At 37.3% G+C, this 20,373-nt stretch overlaps 1 pseudogene; it reads right to left on the reverse strand.

The window, feature by feature from the left end:
• Positions 1-429: 429 nt before the first annotated feature.
• Positions 430-1,499, reverse strand: LOC140506266 (F-box/WD repeat-containing protein 2 pseudogene; annotated as a pseudogene).
• Positions 1,500-20,373: the final 18,874 nt, after the last annotated feature.

The following is a 20,373-nucleotide window of genomic DNA, read 5'->3' on the forward strand; positions in this document are numbered from 1 at the left end:
GGATTCTCTTTGGCTCTTAAAGCAATAAGGATAGTGTCTATAGTCTGTAAGACAGACATTTGAGCATGGGTTACACTGTTTAAAAGAAATCACTCATTAGTTTATAGTTCTGATTTGTATATTTAATTTATTTTTTTATTTTTTTTTTTTAGGCCCAAAATTTGTTCTTTTATATTGACAAGCATAACTAAGTACAAATGAGTTTCAATGGTGAAGACTGTTAGCATGCTGCGTTGCATTATGTCAATAAAATAATCCCTTTCCCCCCACTTTTCTCCCCACCCCCCATCACTCCCCACCCAGGAAAATAAATGATTGTGCACTGCATGACGACACCATTAGGTATGAACTTTGGTTCATGCAAAATCAGCTCCCACAGAGGCTGCATTAGAACTATCAGCCTCAGCACCCAAAGTCATTTTTTTTCAGCTGTTGTCCATATTTTCAACCATGTTCCTTCCATAACACCAAGTGAATACTGTGGCAAAAACCAAACCCATATCATTCTGCCCATCTAGTCCATTCAGCCATGACATTTCACCTGCCAAGAAACTTGAGCGCCTTTTTGACTTCCTGTACTCAGGCAGAGGCCAGCGGCTGATAAGGTTCTCTGTCCTTAAGTCCATGATGTAGAGATAGCGGTTGTCAAATAACAGGGCAAAGATGTCTCCAAAGCCAAGTAATGCCAAATTTGCTAACTCTGGAGTCTTGATAACCCTGAGAATATCATAGCTGGCAAAGTCCCACTGATAAAGTCCTAGGGCTGAACTACATACAATGTATTTGCCATCAAAATGGAGTCTGGGCTGCAAACAGATACTTCGATCCTCAGATACAGACAATGTTTTCAAGCATTTGCAGTTGATTTCTCTTCCAACTGGCCAAATCTTGATTTCATACTTGTCGGCACTGAGAAGAATGTGATCTCCAGGGCTGTGCAACAGAGACTTGACCTTGCATTTCTGTAAAACCACCTTGGTTACCCACTCAGTATGTCCTGTGAGTGTGTTCAGGAACGTCCCCGTTGATAAGGCCCATACTTTCGCAGTAAAGTCTGCGGAACCACTCACCAAGAGATCAAGCTCATCACTGTAGTCTACGCTGAACACTGCACCTGTGTGTCCTCGGAAGTGCTGGGTCCGGGCTCCTGAACTCCATTCCCAACAGGCTACTGTGTTATCAAAGGATCCTGTTACAAGTTTCTGTTCATCAAACTTCACAGCAGCACAAGTGTGGGTCTGGATGCCATATATGCACTGTCCTGTGCTCACATCCCAGAGTTTTGCAGACAAGTCATCTGACCCTGTACAGAGAAGTCCATCCTTGTAGTAAAGTGCATATACTCTGGCACTGTGTCCAATTAATGATGAGGTCTCAAAGGCTTCATGGTCCTTCAATTGCTTCATTCTCAAAATTGCCTTCAAATAAACTTTCTTCCAATGCAAAGCGTCCTGAACGGAATCATCTATCTGCCAGCCCAAGTTTCTACAGGCGGTCTGCCATACCTCTGTACAGGCACTTATAACCTTATTCCACTGCTTAGAGACGAGGCAACATGTGAGTAAGGTCTGAGGATCGAGGCATTTTAACAAATAAAAACTGAGTTCCAGAGGAAGAAGTTTGAGGAAGTCTCGCTTGAGCAGAGTCTCTAGGTTATTGGAGAGATGCCTGAGCTGGATTGCTCCACTCAGACTACTCAGGTGATCCAGACTTGCATTTTTCTGAGGGCGCGCTCCGGGACCCGGGGCGTCGGGACGGGCACATGCCGCCTGGGCGCCCGCGGGCCGGCGGAGCCTCGCAGCGGCCGGGCACCTTCGGCAGCCATGGCGCCAACTCACGGCCGCCGCTCGGGTTCCGGAGGCTCGGAGGGGACTATTTAATTTATTCATATAGCAGACTAGCAAAACATTTGAAAGAGTCTCTTGCTATCCTGTGTGGACATATATGGAGAGATGTGGGGCTGATGCTATTACCAGTTAGGTAGATGAACAAGTAAATTAGATTTGAAACTAGTTGGATGGCCAGACTTGAATAAAGCAAAGAGATGCCTGAAGCTGATCCAGGCCTTTCGAAGATACAGTTCCCCTATGCAGCCGATCAAAAAAGGCTCCTCCCACACACCATATAACTAGTCAATCAAAATTTATTACAGAATATCTACACATACTCCAGATTCTCCAAGGCATTTCCCTTATACACCATCATGGCTCTGTGCAGTGACATTTCATTTAACATATCATCCAACTTGCTTTGGATGAATGTATAGATGTCAAGCCTAGCAAATTTGCAGATAAAACAAATCTGGGAAGCATAACTAATATACTGATTACCAGAACTATGTTTTAAAAGAATCTTTGGAGGTCAGTGAACTGAAATAATAAGATGAAATTTAGACGAGATAAATAAGTCTTAAACTTGGGTTCAAAAGATGAACTTCTCAAGTTCAAAAAGGAGAAGGCCAGTTGGACATCCATTTGTGTGAAAAATTTCTGGGTCTCTTAGTTTATTGCAAGACTAATAGCAGTCAAATACGGAAATAAGTTATACAAGATTACACATGTATAACATATCATATTTGTTACTATTTTTGGAGAGAGGGTGAAAACTTGGAAATTAAAGTTTTATTAAAAAAGAATGTTAAAAATTGTCTTTACATTTAATTGGAAAAATACTATTTAAAATGAAAATAAATAGAAAAAAGATTAATAGTAGTTAACTATATATATATATTAACATAATCTTATTTTTTAAAATATTTATTTTTTTCCAATTACATGTAAAGGCAATTTTCAACATTCATTTTTTGAAAGATTTTGAGTTCCAATTTTTTCTGCCCTTCTCTCTCTGTGCCCTGCCAAGATGGCAAGCAATGTAGTATAGGGTATACATGCACAATAATTTAAAAGGTATTTCCACATTAGTCATGTTGTAAAAGAAGAAAAAGACATAAAAAAAACCAAAGTGAAAATAGTACACTTCAATCCACAATCAGACTCCATCAGTTCTTTCTCTGGATGTTGATAGTATTTTCCATCATCAGTCTTTTCAAATTGTCTTGGATAATTGTATTGCTGAGAAGAGCTAAGTCAATCATAATTGATCATTGCACAGTGTTACTATTACTGTGTACAATGTTCTCCTGGTTCTGTTTACCCCACCCAGCATCAGTTCATGTAAGTCTTTACATGTTTTTCTGAAATCCTCCTGCTCATCATTTCTTATAGCACAATAATATTCCATTACATTCCTATATCGCAACTTGTTCAGCAATTCCCCAATTGATGGGCATTCCCTTAATTGTCACTGCTTTGCCACAACAAAAAGTGCTGTTATAAATATTTTTGTATGTGTGAGTTCCCCTCCCCCCTTTTTTATGATCTCTCGGTGATACAGATCTAGCAGTGGTATTACTGGATCACAGTTTTATACCCCTTTGGGCATAGTTCCAAATTGCTCTCCAGAATGGTTAAATCAGTTCACAGCTCTATCAACAGTACATTAGGGCCTCTCTTTTTCAACATTTTTCTTGTCTTTATTTAAAATTCTAATTTATTGATTTATTTTTAGTTTTCAACATTCATTTCCACAAGATTTTTGAGTTCCAAATTTTCTCCCTGTCTATTCCCTCTACCCACCATAATATAGCATACATTCTGATTACCCCTTCCCTCAATATGCCCTCCCTTCTATCATACCCCTCCCCCTTCTCTTATCCTCATCCCCTCTATTTTCTGGAGGGCTGTATATCTTATTTCCCAGTTGCATGTAAAAACAATTTTTAACATTCATTTTTAAAACTTTGAGTTCCAACTTCTCTCCCTTCCTCCCTCCCCACCCATCCCCACTGAGAAGGCAAGCAATTCGATATATGTCATACATGTGTAGTTATGCAAAAGACTTCCATAAAAGTCATGTTATGGAAGACTAACTATATTTCCCTCCATCTTATCCTGCCCCCCATTTATTCTATTCTCTCCTTTGACCCTATCCCTCTTCAAAAGTATTTACTTCTAATTACACCCTCCTTCCATTTGCCCTCCCTTCTATCATCCCTCTAACCCCTCACCCCTGCTTATCCCCTTCTCCTCTATTTTCCTGTAGTGTAAGATAGACTCTCATAGCAAATTAAGTATGAATATTATTCCCTCCTTAAGCCAAACATGGTGAGATTAGAATTTACTTTTTCCTTCTCATCTCCCCTCTCTTTCTCTTCATTGAAAAAGCTTTTTCTTGCCTCTTTTGTGAGAGATAATTTGTCCCATTCTATTTTCCCCTTTCTCCTCCCAATATATTCCTCTCTCACCCCTTAATTTTATTTTTTTAGATATCATCCCTTCCTATTCAACGCACCCTGTGCCCTCTGTCTATATGTATATAATCCCTCCATTACCCTAGTACTGAGAAAAGTCTCAAGAGCTATAAATATTATCTTTCCATGTAGGAATGTAAACAGTTCAACTTTAGTAAGTCCTTTATGATTTATCTTTCCTGTTTACCTTTTCATGCTTCTCTTGATCCTTGTGTTTGAAAATCAAATTTTCTATTCAGCTCTGGTCTTTTCATCAAGAATGTTTGAAAGTCCTCTATTTTATTGAATGGCCATTTTTTCCCCTCAAGTATTATACTCAGTTTTTCTGGGTAGGTGATTCCTGGTTTTAATCCTAGTTCCTTTGACTTCTGAAATATCATATTCCAAACTCTGTGATCCCTTAATGTAGAAGCTGCTAGATTCTGTGTTATCTTGATTGTATTTCCACAATACTCAAATTGTCTCTTTATGAGTGCTTGCAATATTTTCTCCTTGACCTGGGAACTCTGGAATTTGACTACAATATTCCTAGGAGTTTTCCTTTTGGGATCTCTTTCAGGACGAGAGAGGTAGATTCTTTCAATATTTATTTTACCCTCTGGTTCTAGAATATCAGGGCAGTTTTCCTTGGTAATTTCTTGAAAAATGATGTCTAGGCTCTTTTTTTGATTATGGCTTCCAGTAGTCCTGTATTTTAAAATTATCTCTCCTGGATCTATTTTCCAGGTTAGTTGTTTTTCCAATGAGATATTTCACATTGTCTGCAATTTTTCATTCCTTTGGTTTTATTTTATAATTTCTTGATTTTTCATGAAGTCATCAGTTTCCATCTGCTCCATTCTGTTCTCTAAGGAATTATTTTCTTCACTGAGTTTTGGGACCTCTTTTTCCATTTGATCAATTCTACTTTTTAGGGCATTCTTCTCTTCATTGGCTTTTTGGATCTCTTTTGTCATTTGGGTTGGTCTAGTTTTTACAATGTTATTTTCTTCAGCATTTTTGGAGCTCCTTTAGCCAGCAGTTGACTAATTTTTCATAATTTTCTTGCATCACACTCATTTCACTTCCCAGTTATTGCTCTACTTCTCTTACTTGATTTTCAAAATCCTTTTTGAGTTCTTCCTTGGTCTATACTTAGTTTCTGCCATACTGTTTTCTAGTTTTCCCAGAAGTTTTTGTCAGTGAGTTCTTATCCCAGAAGCTGGACTCTTTGGGTTTATCAAACAGTAGATTATCATAGTCATTTACTCTTGTGTCTTATATACACAATCTATTCAATTGATCTACCATTCCATTTCTTAGCCAGTACCAAATAGTTTTGATAATTGCTGCTTTATAATATAGTTTTAGGTCTGTTACTGCTAAATCACCTTCCTTTGCATTTTTTTTGCATTAATTCCCTTGATATTTTGTTCTTCCAGATGAATTTTAATACTTTTTCCAGTTCTATAAAATAATTTTTTGGCATTTTGATTGGTTTGGCACTGAAGAAGTATATTAATTTAGCTAGAATTTTCAATTTTTGTTATATTTGCTCATCCTACCCATGAAGCAATTGATATTTTTACAATTCTTTAGATATGACTTTATTTGTGTGAAAAGTGTTTTGTAATTGTGTTCATATAATTTTTAAGATTGTCTTGACAGGCATACTCCCAAGTATTTTATATAGTCCACATTTATTTTGAATGGAATTTCTCTTTCTATTTCTTGTTACTGGGCTTTGTTGGTTATATATAGAAATACTGATGATTTATGTGGTTTTATTTTACATCCTGCAACTTTACTGAAGTTAATTATTTCAACTTGTTTTTAGTTGATTTGCTAGGATTCTCTAAATATACCATCATATCATCTTCAAAGAGTGATTCTTTTGTTTCCTCATTTCCTATTCTAATTCCTTCTGTTTCTTTTTTCTTCTCTTATTGCTAAAGCTAACATTTGTAGTACAATACTCTATAATAGTGCTGATAATGGGCATCCTTGTTTCACCCCTGATCTCACTGGGAAAACTTCTAGCTCATCCCTGTTACAGATAATGCTTGCTGACAGTTTTAGATAGACATTACTTATAATTTTTTCCAGGTTTTAAAACTTTTTATTTGCATATTAAAAAATTGTGCATTCCAACAATTAAAGTCATTTGAACAAAAAAAAATAGCACTCTGATTAAATGCATTTTACAGCTTGCCAGAACCTTGATATAGCTTTGCATTTTCCTGTTAACTAGATTTACTGTAGTCCCAACTGGGTTCTTCTTTTCACCAACTTGCAAGCTCTTTAAAAATTATTTTTTAATGCCACCAGGACCCAAACTAGCCAGAACAGGCAGATGGAAAGAGGCAGCCAGCTCAGCCTTCATTCAGTTCAACATCAGTAGTTGTTTCTTCTTTTGATGTTGAAAGGGGCAGCACAGTCATTTAAACTTTATCCAATCTCTTTGCATCTTACAAAGTTAAACAGCTAAAAGAAGTACAATTAAGAAGGCAGTACTTGTGGAATGTGCAGTGCATATTGGCAGGGCAGATTTCATTATGATTCTCCTGCTTTCTTTTTCTGTTCAATTGTTTCTTTTGAAGGCAGTAGGTTTTTCTCTTGTGTTTTCAGACTTACTGAATTTCTGAATCTCAGCCATATCCGGTTTGTCAGACATTTTTGGAGATTAAGTAGTGATGAGTAGGGTGCATGAGTAAATCAGATCTCCGAGGCAGCAGCTCCAAACTGTCCAAACTTATTTTAAGGAAAGTTCAATTTATTCCTATGTTCTCTAATGTTTTTAACAGAAATGGGTGCTGTATTTTATCAAAAGTTTTTTTTTCTGCATCTACTGAGATAATCATGTAATTTTTGTTGGTTTTGTTACTGATGTGGTCAATTATGCTGAGTTTTCCTAGTATTAAGACAGCCCTAAATTCCCTACCTGGGCATAGTGTATTATCCCAGGATTAAACTGCTATAATCTCTTTGCTAATATTTTATTTAAATTTTTGTATCAATATTCATTAGAGAAATCAGTCTATAATTGTCTTTCTCTATTTTGGCTCTTCCTGGTTCAGGTATCAGCACCACATTTGTGTCATAAAATAAATTTGTTAGGGCTTCTTCTTGCCTATTTCCCCAAACAGTTTATACAGTATTGGAATTAACTGTTCTTTACATGTTTGGTAGAATTCACTTGTAAATCCATCTGGCCCTGGGAAATTTTTCTTAGGGAATTCTTTGATGGTTTGTTCCATTTCTTTTTCTAAAATGGTGTTATTTAAGTATTCTATTTCCTCTTTTGTTGATATGGGCAATTCATATTTTTTGTAAATATTAATATATTTTACCTTTAATTGTCAGACTTATTGGCATAAAATTGGGCAACATAGCTCCACATTATTGCTCTAATTTTTTCTTCATTGGTGATACTGGTAATTTGGTTTTCTTCCTTCTTTAAAAAAAATCAAAGTAACCAAAGGTTTATTGATGTTATCCCCTGCCCCTGTAAAACCAACTCCTAATTTTATTTATTAGTTCAATAGTTTTCTCAATTTAAACTTCATTAACCTCCTCTTTGATTTTCAAGATTTTTAATTTGGTATTTGGGGATTTTTAATTTGTTCTTTTTCTAGATTTTTTTATTTGCATGCTGAAATTATTGTTCCATGCTTTGTTGGATGTGAGAATTTAGAGATATAAAAATTTCCATAAGTACTGCTTTGGCTGCATCCTGTAAATTTTGTATATTGTCATTCTCTATGATGGAATTGTTGATTGTTTTTATGATTTGTTATTTGACCCACCTATTCTTTAGAATTAAATTACTTAGTTTTCAATAATTTTAATCTATCTTTCTGTGACTCTTTATTAAATATATTTTTAATTCCATCGTGACCTGAAAAGGATGCAGTTAATATTTCTGCCTTTCTACATTTGATTGTGAAGCTTTTATTCCCTGATGCATGGTCAGTTTTTGTTTAGGTACCATGTTTCACTGAGAAAAGCTATATTTCTTTCTATCTCCATTAATTTTTCTCAATAAGTCTATCATATTTAACTTCTGTAAAATGTTATTCTAAAATGCTTCTTAATTTTTTTCTTGTTTATTTTGTAGTTAGATTCATCTAGTTCTGAGAGGGGAAGGTTGAGGTCCCCCACTAGTATAATTTTACTGTCTATTTCCTCCTGTATCTCATTTAAATTCTCTTTTAGAAATTTGGATGCGTGTATGCATTTGGTGCATATATGTTTAGTACTGATATTACTTCATTGTCTATGGTACCTTTTAGCAAAATGTAGTTTATTTCCTTGTTTCTTTTAATTAAATCCATTTTTGCTTTTGCTTTGTTGGCAATCAGGATTGCTTCCCTGCTTTTTTTTTTTTACTTCAGCTGAAGCATAATATATTGTGCTCTAGCCTTTTACCTTTACTTCATTTATGTCTCTTCATATTGTAGGATTTTGGTTTTTAATCCACTCTGCTCATCTGTTTCTGTTCATCCCATTCACATTCACTGTTATAATTACTGCATATTTCCATCCATACTATTCCTCCCCTGTTTATGCCTTTCTCTCTCTCCTTTCACCATGTCCCTCCTCACCAGTGTTTTGCTTCTGACCACCACCTCCCTCAGTATGCCCTCTTTCTATCGGCCCTCCTCCTTCTTTTATCCTTCCCCTTCTACTTCCTTATAAGGTAGGATAGGTATCTATACCTGTATAGATATGTGTTCTTCCCTTTTTGAACCAAATATGGTGAGAGTAAGTTTCAAACAATGCTCATCCCTCTGCCTTCTTTCCCTTCACTATGATATGTCTTTTATCTCTTCATGTCTCTTCATAATTTATCTCATTCTACATCCTCTTTCCTTCTCCTCCCAGTTATAATCCTTTTTTCACCCCTTACTTTTTTATATATCATCACATCAAAGTCAACTTATACCCACATCCTCTAAGTAAATTCTCTTTCTACTTGTCCTAACAGGGATAACAGTTCTTAAGAATTACAAGTATCATCTTCCCATGTAGGATGTAAACAGTTTAACCTTATTGAATAACATGTTTCTTTCCTCTTTACTTTTTTAATGCTTCTCTTGAGTCTTGTATTTGAATTTCATATTTTTCTGTTCAGCTCTGATCTTTTCATCAGGAAGGTTTGAAGGAATTCTATTCCATTGAATATCCATTTCACTCCCTGAAAGATTATGCTCAATTTATATTTGAATTGTTTCTTTCTGGCTGTTAGCAGTATTTTCTCCTTGACCTGAGAGTTCTGGAATTTGGCTATAATATTCCTTGGGGTTTTCATTTGGGGATCTCTTTCAGGAGGTGAAAGGTAGATTCTTTTCTGTTTCTAAGACATCAGGAAAGTTTTCCTTGATAATTTCTTGAAATGTGCTATCCAGACTCTTTTATTGATCATGGCTTTCAGGTAGTCCAATAATTCTTAAATTATCTTAAATAATGCTATCTTAAATTATCTCTCCTGTATCTATTTTCCAGGTTAGTTTTTTTAATGAGGTATTTTACATTTTATAGTTTTTTTCATTCTTTGATTTTGTTTGATTGCTCTTGATATCTCATAGAGTTATTAACTTCCATTTGTCCAATTCTGATTTTTAAAAATTATTTTCTTCAGTTAGTTTTTGTACCTCCTTTCCCATTTGGGCAATTGTACTATTTAAGTCATTACTTTCTTCTGTGGATTTTTGTACCTACTTTTCCTTTTGGCCAATTCTACTTTTTAAGGATTTGTTTTCTTTTTCTAAACTGTTGATTCTTTTTTCATGATTCTGTTGCATCACTCTTATTTCTTTTCCCATTTTTTTCTTCTGCCTCTCATTTAATTTTCTAAATATTTTTACTTTTCCAAGAAGATTTTTTGCAATTTAGACCAATTCATATTTCTCTTTGAAGATTTGCATGTAGGCATTTTGACATTGTTGTCCTCTTCTGAGTTTGTGTTTTGATCTTCTCTGTCACCATAGTAGCTTTCTGTGGTTAGGACTTTTTTTTTTTGCTCACTTTCTATCCTATTTCATGACTTTTAAAGTTGAGTTTTGCTCCTGGGATGCAGGGGCACTTTCCCAGGCTTCTTGCACTGGTGACCAAGGGTCTGGTCCCTGGTTTTCTGAAGCAGGGCTTCTGGGGCTGGCAGTTTGCCTTCTAGGGCTGGAGGTCTCACAGCTACCTGTTTTGTCACTGGCCTTCTGAACCAGGACCACAGGGCCTTGGTTGCTGATCTGTGCTGAGGCTAAAGCCTCCCACTGACTTGCCTAGACACAGACTGCACTGGGCTGTGCTCCCCTTTTAACCAAGTGAGACAGGTCTTTCTTGAAGTCCTTATCAGTTATCTTGGACTACAAAATTGTTTCACTCCATTTTTTTGTGGATTCTGTCTCTCCAGACTTCATTTAGAAGCTTGACTTAATGTTGTTTTGAGGGAAACTGGAGAGACCTTGGGCAACTTAATTCTACCATCTTGGTTCTTCCCTCTGCCCTAATATAATCTTAAGTTCCATCAAGAAAATTCTAATATCCAGAAAAGGGAAATGATAACCCTGGTGTATTCTGTCTTGTTCAAATCACATATGAAATAACCTGTCCAGTTCTGGTCATATTGAAAAGCTGGAGAGTATCCAGGGAAGGATAACTAGGATGGTATAGGACTGGAGATTATGCCGTACAAGGATTTATTAAATACTTTGAGCTGTTTGGGCTGGAGAAGAGAAGACTTAGTTGGGGCCATTATAGCTGCCTTCAAATATTTGGAATTGTGGAAAAGGAATTAGCCTTATCGTTATTGGTTTAACAGGGCAGAAGTAGAAACTATGGGTGGACATTGCCAAGGAAGATTTGCATCCCTGGTGTGCGAAGGAGAGAGATGTCTCTGTTATACAAAGGTGAATGGTATGGGTACTGTAAGATTCTAACTTTTGACCCATGAGTGTCCTCCTGTCCTGGTTATTTGTTGTAACCTCTCTAAGCCTTGTACTTTTTGTCCTCCTTCCTTGGTTCAGACCCTTGGGAGCAGGTGAAGTCTGGCTTTGTTCTTGTTTCTTTACTTCTGAATAGATTTCTTCTCTGATGCCCCTTGTTCTGGTTCCCAGGCTCATGGGTAGGTTAGAGTTAGCTTGTGAAAACTGGAACGAGCTCTGCTGGAGGCTTGGCTCTGATCCTCCCAAATCATTAATAACAAGTCCCTCATCTTTAATGAACTGGCACAAACCAAGAGATCTGTTTAACACCTAGGTACTCAGGGCCTGGATTGAGGCCCAGAGATGGATAACTCAGGAATCTTGCTGGGTGTGGAAGGTGGAATTTCCAGTTTCTGGCAGCAAGACCCAGTCATAACACTTAACCCCATATTTCCCATAAATATCCTTCTCCCCTGCCTCCTTCTTGGTATCTCTCTACTCCCAGAGGCAGCAAACATTTAAAACTACTTCCAACTAGCGTATATTGTCTTCCCTTAGAATATATGCTCCTTGAGAGTAAGAACTTTTAAAAAAATTACATTCTCACAACTTAGCATAGTCCCTGGAACATAGTTATACTTAATATATATTGTTGTTGTAAGAGCTTGAAAGAAATTCTAGCCTCTTCCAAAATTCTCTGGACTTGGGGCCAACTAGTTTTCCTCTTTTCCTCTGAATATGATGATGATGATGATGATGATGATGATGACAATGATGATAACTAGCATTTATAGAGTAGTTTTTAAAGAATTTTACACTTTACACGAAGCACTTTACAAATATTATTCCATTTTTTTCCTCACAAAAATCCTTGGAGGCAGATGCTATTATTACCCTCATTTTACATATGATAAAACAGATGCAGAGAGGTTAAGTGATGTGTGCAGGATCATACAGATAGTAAGTGTCTGAGGTGGTATTTGAACTCGTCTTCCTTTCTGCAGGTCTAGCTTGCTATCTGCTATAGCACCTTTTTCTGTGGCCAGAACCCCACAGAACCTACTTGCTACATGAGAGAAGACCCAGCAACTCTAGTCTGGATGAACTGAGTCCAGATGATGAGAACTGGTCACTATCCCTTAGTGTTATAGTGGCTGAGAGGTTAGCCTTTTGAATGAAGTAGATCTGATTTAGGTCCAATGCTCAAGGGAAACTATGAAAATTGCTCTTCTATCCTTTCCCTAACCTGTCTTTGTTAGGGAATATGGCAACATTTTAAGGATTGTTGACTAGCATATATAGATAAATAGGGCTGGACTTGTCAGAGAAAAAGGAGGATTAAACTTTGAAAAAGACTCATAGCTACAGAGCAATAGGCTAGAGCCTGAGGGATATGGTGGTAGGGGATTAAAGTAACAAATGTATTTTAGTAATCAAACTTAAGATTTAAGGTACATATACCTCAAGGGAGCTTGGCCCTAGATTTAGCAGGGATCTATGTTCAGGAAGCGAGGAATCTTTTGCCAGAGGGTAGTGACAGATGGTGCAGGGAGAGCTGGGCTAGGATGATGCCTGTGTGTATAACAAGGAAGGATGATAGGATTTCCTAATGCCTTTTATATAATAGGCACTTAATAAATGCTTATTGATTGATCGATTGGAAATTTTGTTGGTTTGAGAGTGGATAACATTGCCTGCTCCTATGACTAGAATGGACTCGTGGAACAGTAAAGCTTCTTAGACGAGAGGATTGATCTAGATATTATCCTATGACTTTGATCTTCTCTTAGCAGAGAGATGCTAAAATAGGAATATGGGCTCAAGGGCTGACAGAATCATCCTTCTAGATGTTCTATCTGCCTCATTGGTTATAACGAGCAAAGTCCTTCATCAGACTTACAGAATGAAACATTGTGCACTGTTGGTATTAATATTATTTTAAAAACATTTTTGTTTTTGTGAGTTATTCAAGGAATGAGTGGCCTATTATACCTGGTCATAATCTTAGCATTATAAGATCACAGACTTAGAACAGGGAAGGAATTTAGGGTATCATCAAGTCCAACAAGACCATTTTAAAGAGGAAGAAACTGAGGCCCAAAGTGGTGGAGTAGCTTGTCCAAGGTAACACAAGTAGTAAGTTGCACAAGTAGGGTTCAAACCCAGGCCCTCTGCTTCTAACTGCAATGGTCTTTTCACCATACCATGCTAGCTCATCTGGATTTGGCTATCTTCATGCCATCCTTCTTTTTTTCAAAGGGACCTTAGTCACTTGTCCTATAGATTTACGTATCATCACTTTGATTTTCTAGTCCAAATACCCACTTAGTTCCACCACTCCCCTTTACGTATTTTCTTCTCTAATTAGAATGTAATCTTCTTTGGGGAGAGAACACTTTTTTTTTTATATTTCCAGCACTTAGGATGGTGCCTATCATGTATGTAATAAGTATATAAAACATAACTTTTTCATACATCTATCTATCCATCCCTCCATCCATCCATGAGTTTTAATGGTAGTTTCACCATTTAAGAAGGAAAGAGGTTATTAGAGAAAAAAGTATGCAGCCCATGACCAGTACTGCTGTGGGCTGCCATGGTAACAGCTTTCTCAGGCGGTCAGGTGGACAGCGCTGACAATGGCTTTCCTTCCTGAAAACCTGTCTGCGGAGAGCTGTGAATGTGGTGTCACAGCTGTCCAGACAGGGGACAAAGTGTCCCTTCTATTCCTCTCACTCCCTAGTCATAGAATCATAAGTAAAGCTGCAAATGACTTTCAACATCATCCTGTCCAATCTTTTCAATTTGCAGGTGAGGAAGCTGATGCTCAAAGAGGAGAAATGGCTAATCGAAGGTTCCCTAATAAGCTAATGGCAGAGCCGTGTGGAGGACCCACATCTCCTGACTCCTTTTCTGCTGGATTTTCCACACTATCACATTACCACCTCCATCTCTTCTGCCTGTCCACTGATGCCAGAAATCCCTCAAAAGGAGCAGGAGGGGATAAAATAAAAGGAAGACTTTTCATTCTATAATTAGAGATAAGACTGAGAATGCAAATGCCCCTAGAAGAGAGAGTGCAGTAATTTAAATTCATTTACACTAAAGCATATATGATGGATGCCTCTCTTTTGCTAAAAGCATAATGATTTGGGAATAAGTAGGAAAATAGCCATATGCAAGGAGAAAATAGGCCACCATTTCAATGATTGTTCAATTTCCAGTGTGAGCATTTACACCTGGGAAATTGGCAAATGCTACCAATCAGGACTTGATTTGTTGCTTTGTTGATTGTCTAGGCTTAAGAAAGTGATGAAGAAAATGTTAATAATAAAGATTAAAATTTCAAAGTGTGTCATGAATATATGTGTGTGTGTATGTGTATATGTGCACACATGTATGTTTACATGTATGTATATATAGCTAGATACATATACACATGCATGCGTGCGTGTATTTGTGTGTGTCCCTGAAGTAGGTTACTAAACATTTACCAGGGCTATGGGGTTGCACCAAAGGTACACTTCCAAATTTTTCATAAGTCTAACAGGGGATTCTAGAGAATAAGGGTTTTCTTCTTTCCTTCCTTCCTTCCTTCCTTCCTTTGTTCCTTCCTTCCTTCCTTCCTTCCTTCCTTCCTTCCTTCCTTTTTCTTTCTTTCTTCCTTTCTTTTGATTCAGTAAAGATAAAGCAGCAGATGATACTTGGAAGCAAAAGGTTAAAGTATAGTATGACAATCAAGGTGAGTCTCTTTTGCTTAGTTGTATTTTGTTTTAATTTTGTATATTTGAATCTCTTCAATCAAAAGTTATTTATCCAGGACCTACTATGTATGTTCCAGTCACTGTGCTAGGGTTACAGAGACAAAACTGATAGTCTCTGCTCTCAAGCATCTGATACCCTTCTGAGGGAGACCAAACGTGCATCTGTAAGTATATACTAAATAAATTATCTTAAAATAATAAATACAAAAAATGAAGATAATAAATAGGTAGTTTGAGAGGGAAAGTGCTAGCAGCTGGGGGCATTAAGGACAGCATCAAGTAGAAGCTGGTGCTTGAGTTTTGACTAGAAGAGACTTTGACATAAAGGGACTGTATGAGGTGGAGGTGAGGAAGGAAGGAATTCCAGATATGTCCAATGGCTAGTACAAAGGCATAGAGATGGGAGATAGAGAGCCCTACGGGAGGAACTGAAGAAAGATTGGTATGGTTGTATTGAAAAGCATGAAAGGGATAGTCATGCACAAGGAAGTAGAAATGATAAATTGGTTTAAGGTTATGAAAGGCTTTAAAGCGTGAAGAGAGGAGGTTATATTTGCTCCTAGAGGCAATAGCGAGCCATGGAGATGACTGAGTAGGGAAGTGACATGGTCAGATCTGGACTTAAGGAAAATCACTTTGGCAGTTTTGTGGAGAATACAGTGAAGTAAAGAAAAGACTTGAAACAGATATCACAGATAATGAGAACCTGAATTAGGATGGTATTTAGATGAGTAGGGAGAAGGGATCAGATATGAGAGTTGTAATCGAGGCAGAAACACCAGAATTTGGTAACTGATTGGATATGTGAGGTGAGGAAGAGTGAAGAATTGAGGGTAATACCAAGGTTATGAACTTGAGGGAAGAATGGTGGTGCCTTCAACAGAAATAGGAAAGTTTGGGACAGGTGTTTTTTTTCGGGGGAGGGGAATCACAAGTTCTGCTTTGAATATGTCGAATTTGAGGTATCTCCTGCACATTTGGAATGTCCAAAAGGAAACTGAAAATATGGAATGAAGTTTAGGGGAGAGACTGGGACTGGATGCAAAAACATTTATACATACACATGTATAGATAGATAGAAAGATAGATATAGATAGATTAGATAGATAGGTAGGTAGGTAGATAGATAGATAGATAGATAGATAGATAGATAGATAGATAGATAGATAGATAGATAGATAGATAGATGATAGCACTTCCCTCCAACCCTATCCCTTCTCTGGCTCTCACTCTCAATGGAAGAAGTCCCCAGAGAGCAATTGACTACTGCTCCCCTCAGGGGTCTATCATTGGGTAACCTTAAGGGTCTGTGGATTTCAATACTCATGATTACCAAATCCTGCATGCTCCCTTCCTTCCAATCAACCAGTTAGCATCAATTAGCTTTTACAAAGACAAACAGAAAGATCATAATTTTGTTGTTGTTGTTCAGTCATTCAGTCATGTCTGACTCTTTGCTACCTCATGGACCATAGCACAGTGGGCCCTTCTATCTTCCATTATCCCTGGAAGTCAGTCTGAGTTCATGCTCATTGTTTCCATGAGATTATCTATCTCATCCTCTGCTGTTCACCTTTCCTTTTATCTTCAATCTTTCCCAGTATCAGGGTCTTTTCCAATGAATCCTGTCTTTATTATGTGACCAGAGCATTTAAGCTTCACCTTCAGTATCTGATCTTCCTGTAAATAGCCTGATAGAGCATTTATTAAGAGTTTGATATATGTCAGGCACTAGGGAGACAAGATTTTCAAGGAGCTTACATTTTAATGAGGGGGGAGACAACATATAAAGGAGAGGTGGACAATAGGGTTAAGGTGTGTGTGGGAAGGTAGCCTCAAGGGGGAAAGACGAATGATGTGAAGATGAGACCAAGGCCTATTGGAGAGAATACTGAGAAGATACAAGAATGATAGGAGCTTTTATGATCTATAATAATAACAATGTATATAATCTAATATTATATATATACATACATACTTATAAATTAACTAGGGAGAAATGAAAGAATGACCTTGTTGGAGTGAGGGGTCTGGATGACCTGGATTTATAATTCATTTACTTAGCACAGCTGTGTGAATTTTTCCAACTCCATTTAGGAGCAACCTAAATAGGAGCAGAGGAGGTAGATTGTGGAGATAATCTGGAGTTGAGGTTTGGCAAGGGGTGAAGGATGCTAGGACGAGGAAGCAAGGTGTTTGAGAGTTGAGGATAATGTAGAATTGAGGAAAGGAAGAGAAATTAGAGAAAGAGGAGTGACCTAAGAAAGTACTGAGGGATTGGGAGGACTGGAGATCTCAGTGGGGGAACAGAATGCATTTAGTAGTGATGAGGCATGGAGCAGAGAGAATATGAAGAGGTTATGGCAGAGGAGCCAAAGTGTTGGCAGGTCCTATCAAGCTAGGGGCAGGCTTTGAATTCAGACCAGTAATGTGCTGTATATCTGTATGTAAAAACATTAACAACAGCAACAGTAGCAGCAACAACCACAACCACAATCACAGCAGACATTTATATTTCTAAAATTTCAATCATATATTATTTCATTTGAACTTCAGAGCAACTCTCTGAGGTGTATTGGTGTTATTTTCCCCACTTTACAGATGGGAAAACTGACACAGAGAAATATTAAATGACCAACTGGCTCAGCTGGAAAGGCAGATGGATCCAGTGTTTCCTGGCACCAAGTCTACCACGTCACATTGCCTCATCTAAACTCAAAGAAGATCATCACCAGAAGATTGGCCACTGTTTGATCAGTTATTTTATAGCTACTCATTAAACCACCTACAAAGGCACATGCGGGTGGGTAGTTATCTTGTGATGTGTAGAGGGATAGCAAGTGTCATCAGAGATGTTGAAGTATGGCAAAAATTTAAATTTTTGATTTCAGTTTTGCTTGTTCAAAAACTCGTATCTGCCAGCTGTGCTATTTGTGTTTGATTAGAAGTTTCTTGAGAGTAGGGAGTTTCTGTAAAGATCTGCAGAGCCAGCACAGTATCTATTTCTTCACATACAATAAATGCATTAAGACTTTCCAAAACAGTCTCCTTCAATTAAGCACCTACTATGTATCAGGCACTAGGTTAAGCACTGGGAATACAAGTAAAAAGAAAGAAATTATCTCTATTCATACTGAGTTTACAACCTAATGGAGGAGATAAAAAAGTAAATATAAAAATATATACAGTATAAAAATAAAATGAATAAATACAAAATATTTACAAAGCAATTAAATACATTATTAAAGTAATTTGGGAGAGAAGGCACTAGCAGATGGGGGAATTAGGAAATCTTCATGCATAAGATGGTACTTGAGCTGCATTTTAAAGAAAGAAAGGTTCTCTGTGCATTATAGGTATGGGGGATGGAATACTTAACACCCAGATCTTTTTTTAGGGGTTTAGATGGATGAACAAGTATTCTCTTATGCTTCTGGAAGAATAAGGATCATATGATCCATCGGGAAAATGACAGGCTTTTTTCTAATGCTTTCTAGCATTAGATGGGATCAGACAGCTATATACAATAAGGTGCACTGATTTCAGAATGCACCTAGCCTGCTCATTACTATTCTTGGAGGGAGTCTCAGTTCTTGTCATGTGTTAGGGAGCCAGTACTGCTCATAGACTCTTTATTCAGAATTCTATATGAACAGGACCAAGGTTACAATTTCTGTCCCTCTGTGGGTCAGGTCTATAGTTTATACTAGCCATCAGGCACACCTGGAATTCCTTCCTTCTTCACCTCCACCTCATAGAGTCCCTCTGTGTCAAAGTCATGTTTTTCTTAAAGAAACAGTGGTGACATTTAGGCTAGAGGACTATACGATTAGATTCAGAACAGGTACTAAACCCAAAAAGTAATCATTAATTTGGGATGTCAACTTGAAAGGAGTTCTCCAATGGACCACCTCAGGGATCTGTGTGTGGCTCTGGACCACGTAACATTTTTAAAAATCGGTGACTTGAATAGAGGCATAGGTAGCATGCTTATTAAATTTTCAGATAATACATAGCTGGAAGCTAACACATTGAATGACAGATTCATGAAGACACTGGATAACAAATGCTTGATTGAAAAAGATCCCTGTGGGCAGAATACTGAGTTGAAGCTAATCAGCTGAATTTTAGCAGGAATAAATGTAAAGTTTTACAGTTGGGGTCAAAAAGTCAATTTCACAATTACAAAATAGTAATGGAATGGTTAGGCAAGAATTTGCCTGAGGAAGCTCTGTTGCTGTTTTTTTTTTTTTTATTAGTGTATTACAAGCTCAATACAAGTGAAATGTTTTTTCACCCAAAATCACAAATGTGATTTTGAGCTATGAAGGAGGTGGTAATCATTCTAAACTCTGCCTTGGTTAAATCCCACATGACATTCAGGTCTTGGTGCCAAATTTAGCATGATTTAGCTGGACAGTATCCAAAAGAAGACATCTAGGATGGTAAAGAGCTTCTAGTGCATGCCATAGGGGGAATAGCTGAAGTAACAAGGGGTGTTTACTTTGGAGAATAGAAGACTCAGGGCAGATATGAGAGTTAACTTCATATTTTTGAAGGGCAACCATTTTGCCTTCAAGTCATTCATGAAGATGAAATAGACTTGCTCCTTTTGCCCCAGAAGGCAGAACTAGGAGCAAAAGGTGAAAGTTGCAGAGGAGAATTTAAATTTGGTCTAAGAAACAAAAATAAATAAATAAAACAAAACAAAAGCCTTGATAACAAATAGAGCTATCCCAAAGTTGAGTAGATAGTTTTAGGAATATTTTCCTTCTTTGGAGGTGTTTAAATAAACACTGAATGGCTACTTGTTGGAAATGTGGTAGGAGGAATTATGTATGTTGAAGTAAGGTACCTTCCAACTGGAATGTTCTGGGATTTTGTGTGCTGTTTTTGAAGTCTAGGGACCTGGATTCAATATCTCTTCTACTTAATACCTATGTGACTTTGGGCAAGTCACTGAATCTCTGATGACCTATATTTCCTCATCTGTAAAATTAAGAGATTAGATAGTTTATAAAGTCCCTTTGTGTTCTAAATCTTGGACTAATAAACTTAGGAAAATTATTTAACCTCTTTCAGACTTCATGACGTTGTGGGAATGGATAATCTCTAAATGCATCTAAATCTATGAGTGTGTGATCCTATGACAACTCCAAGGTCACATAGCTTAGTCAAGGTCAGCCATTGGACTTAAACCTGGGTCTTTTGATTCCTAAGGCCATTGCCCTTTCCATTAAACTAGGCTACAAGGGGACAAGTTATAGTGACTCACTATGGCTTGTCTAGACTTTGTTGTCTTTTGTTAACTGATCTTGTGTATGGATTAAACCTATTCATTCTCTGTGCTATTTACTGTATCTATGTCCTCTTTAATGTATATAACAGAGGCAACATATCA

This window comes from Notamacropus eugenii, chromosome 5 (assembly GCF_028372415.1).
Source record: "Notamacropus eugenii isolate mMacEug1 chromosome 5, mMacEug1.pri_v2, whole genome shotgun sequence".
In the NCBI taxonomy this organism is placed as follows: domain Eukaryota; kingdom Metazoa; phylum Chordata; class Mammalia; order Diprotodontia; family Macropodidae; genus Notamacropus; species Notamacropus eugenii.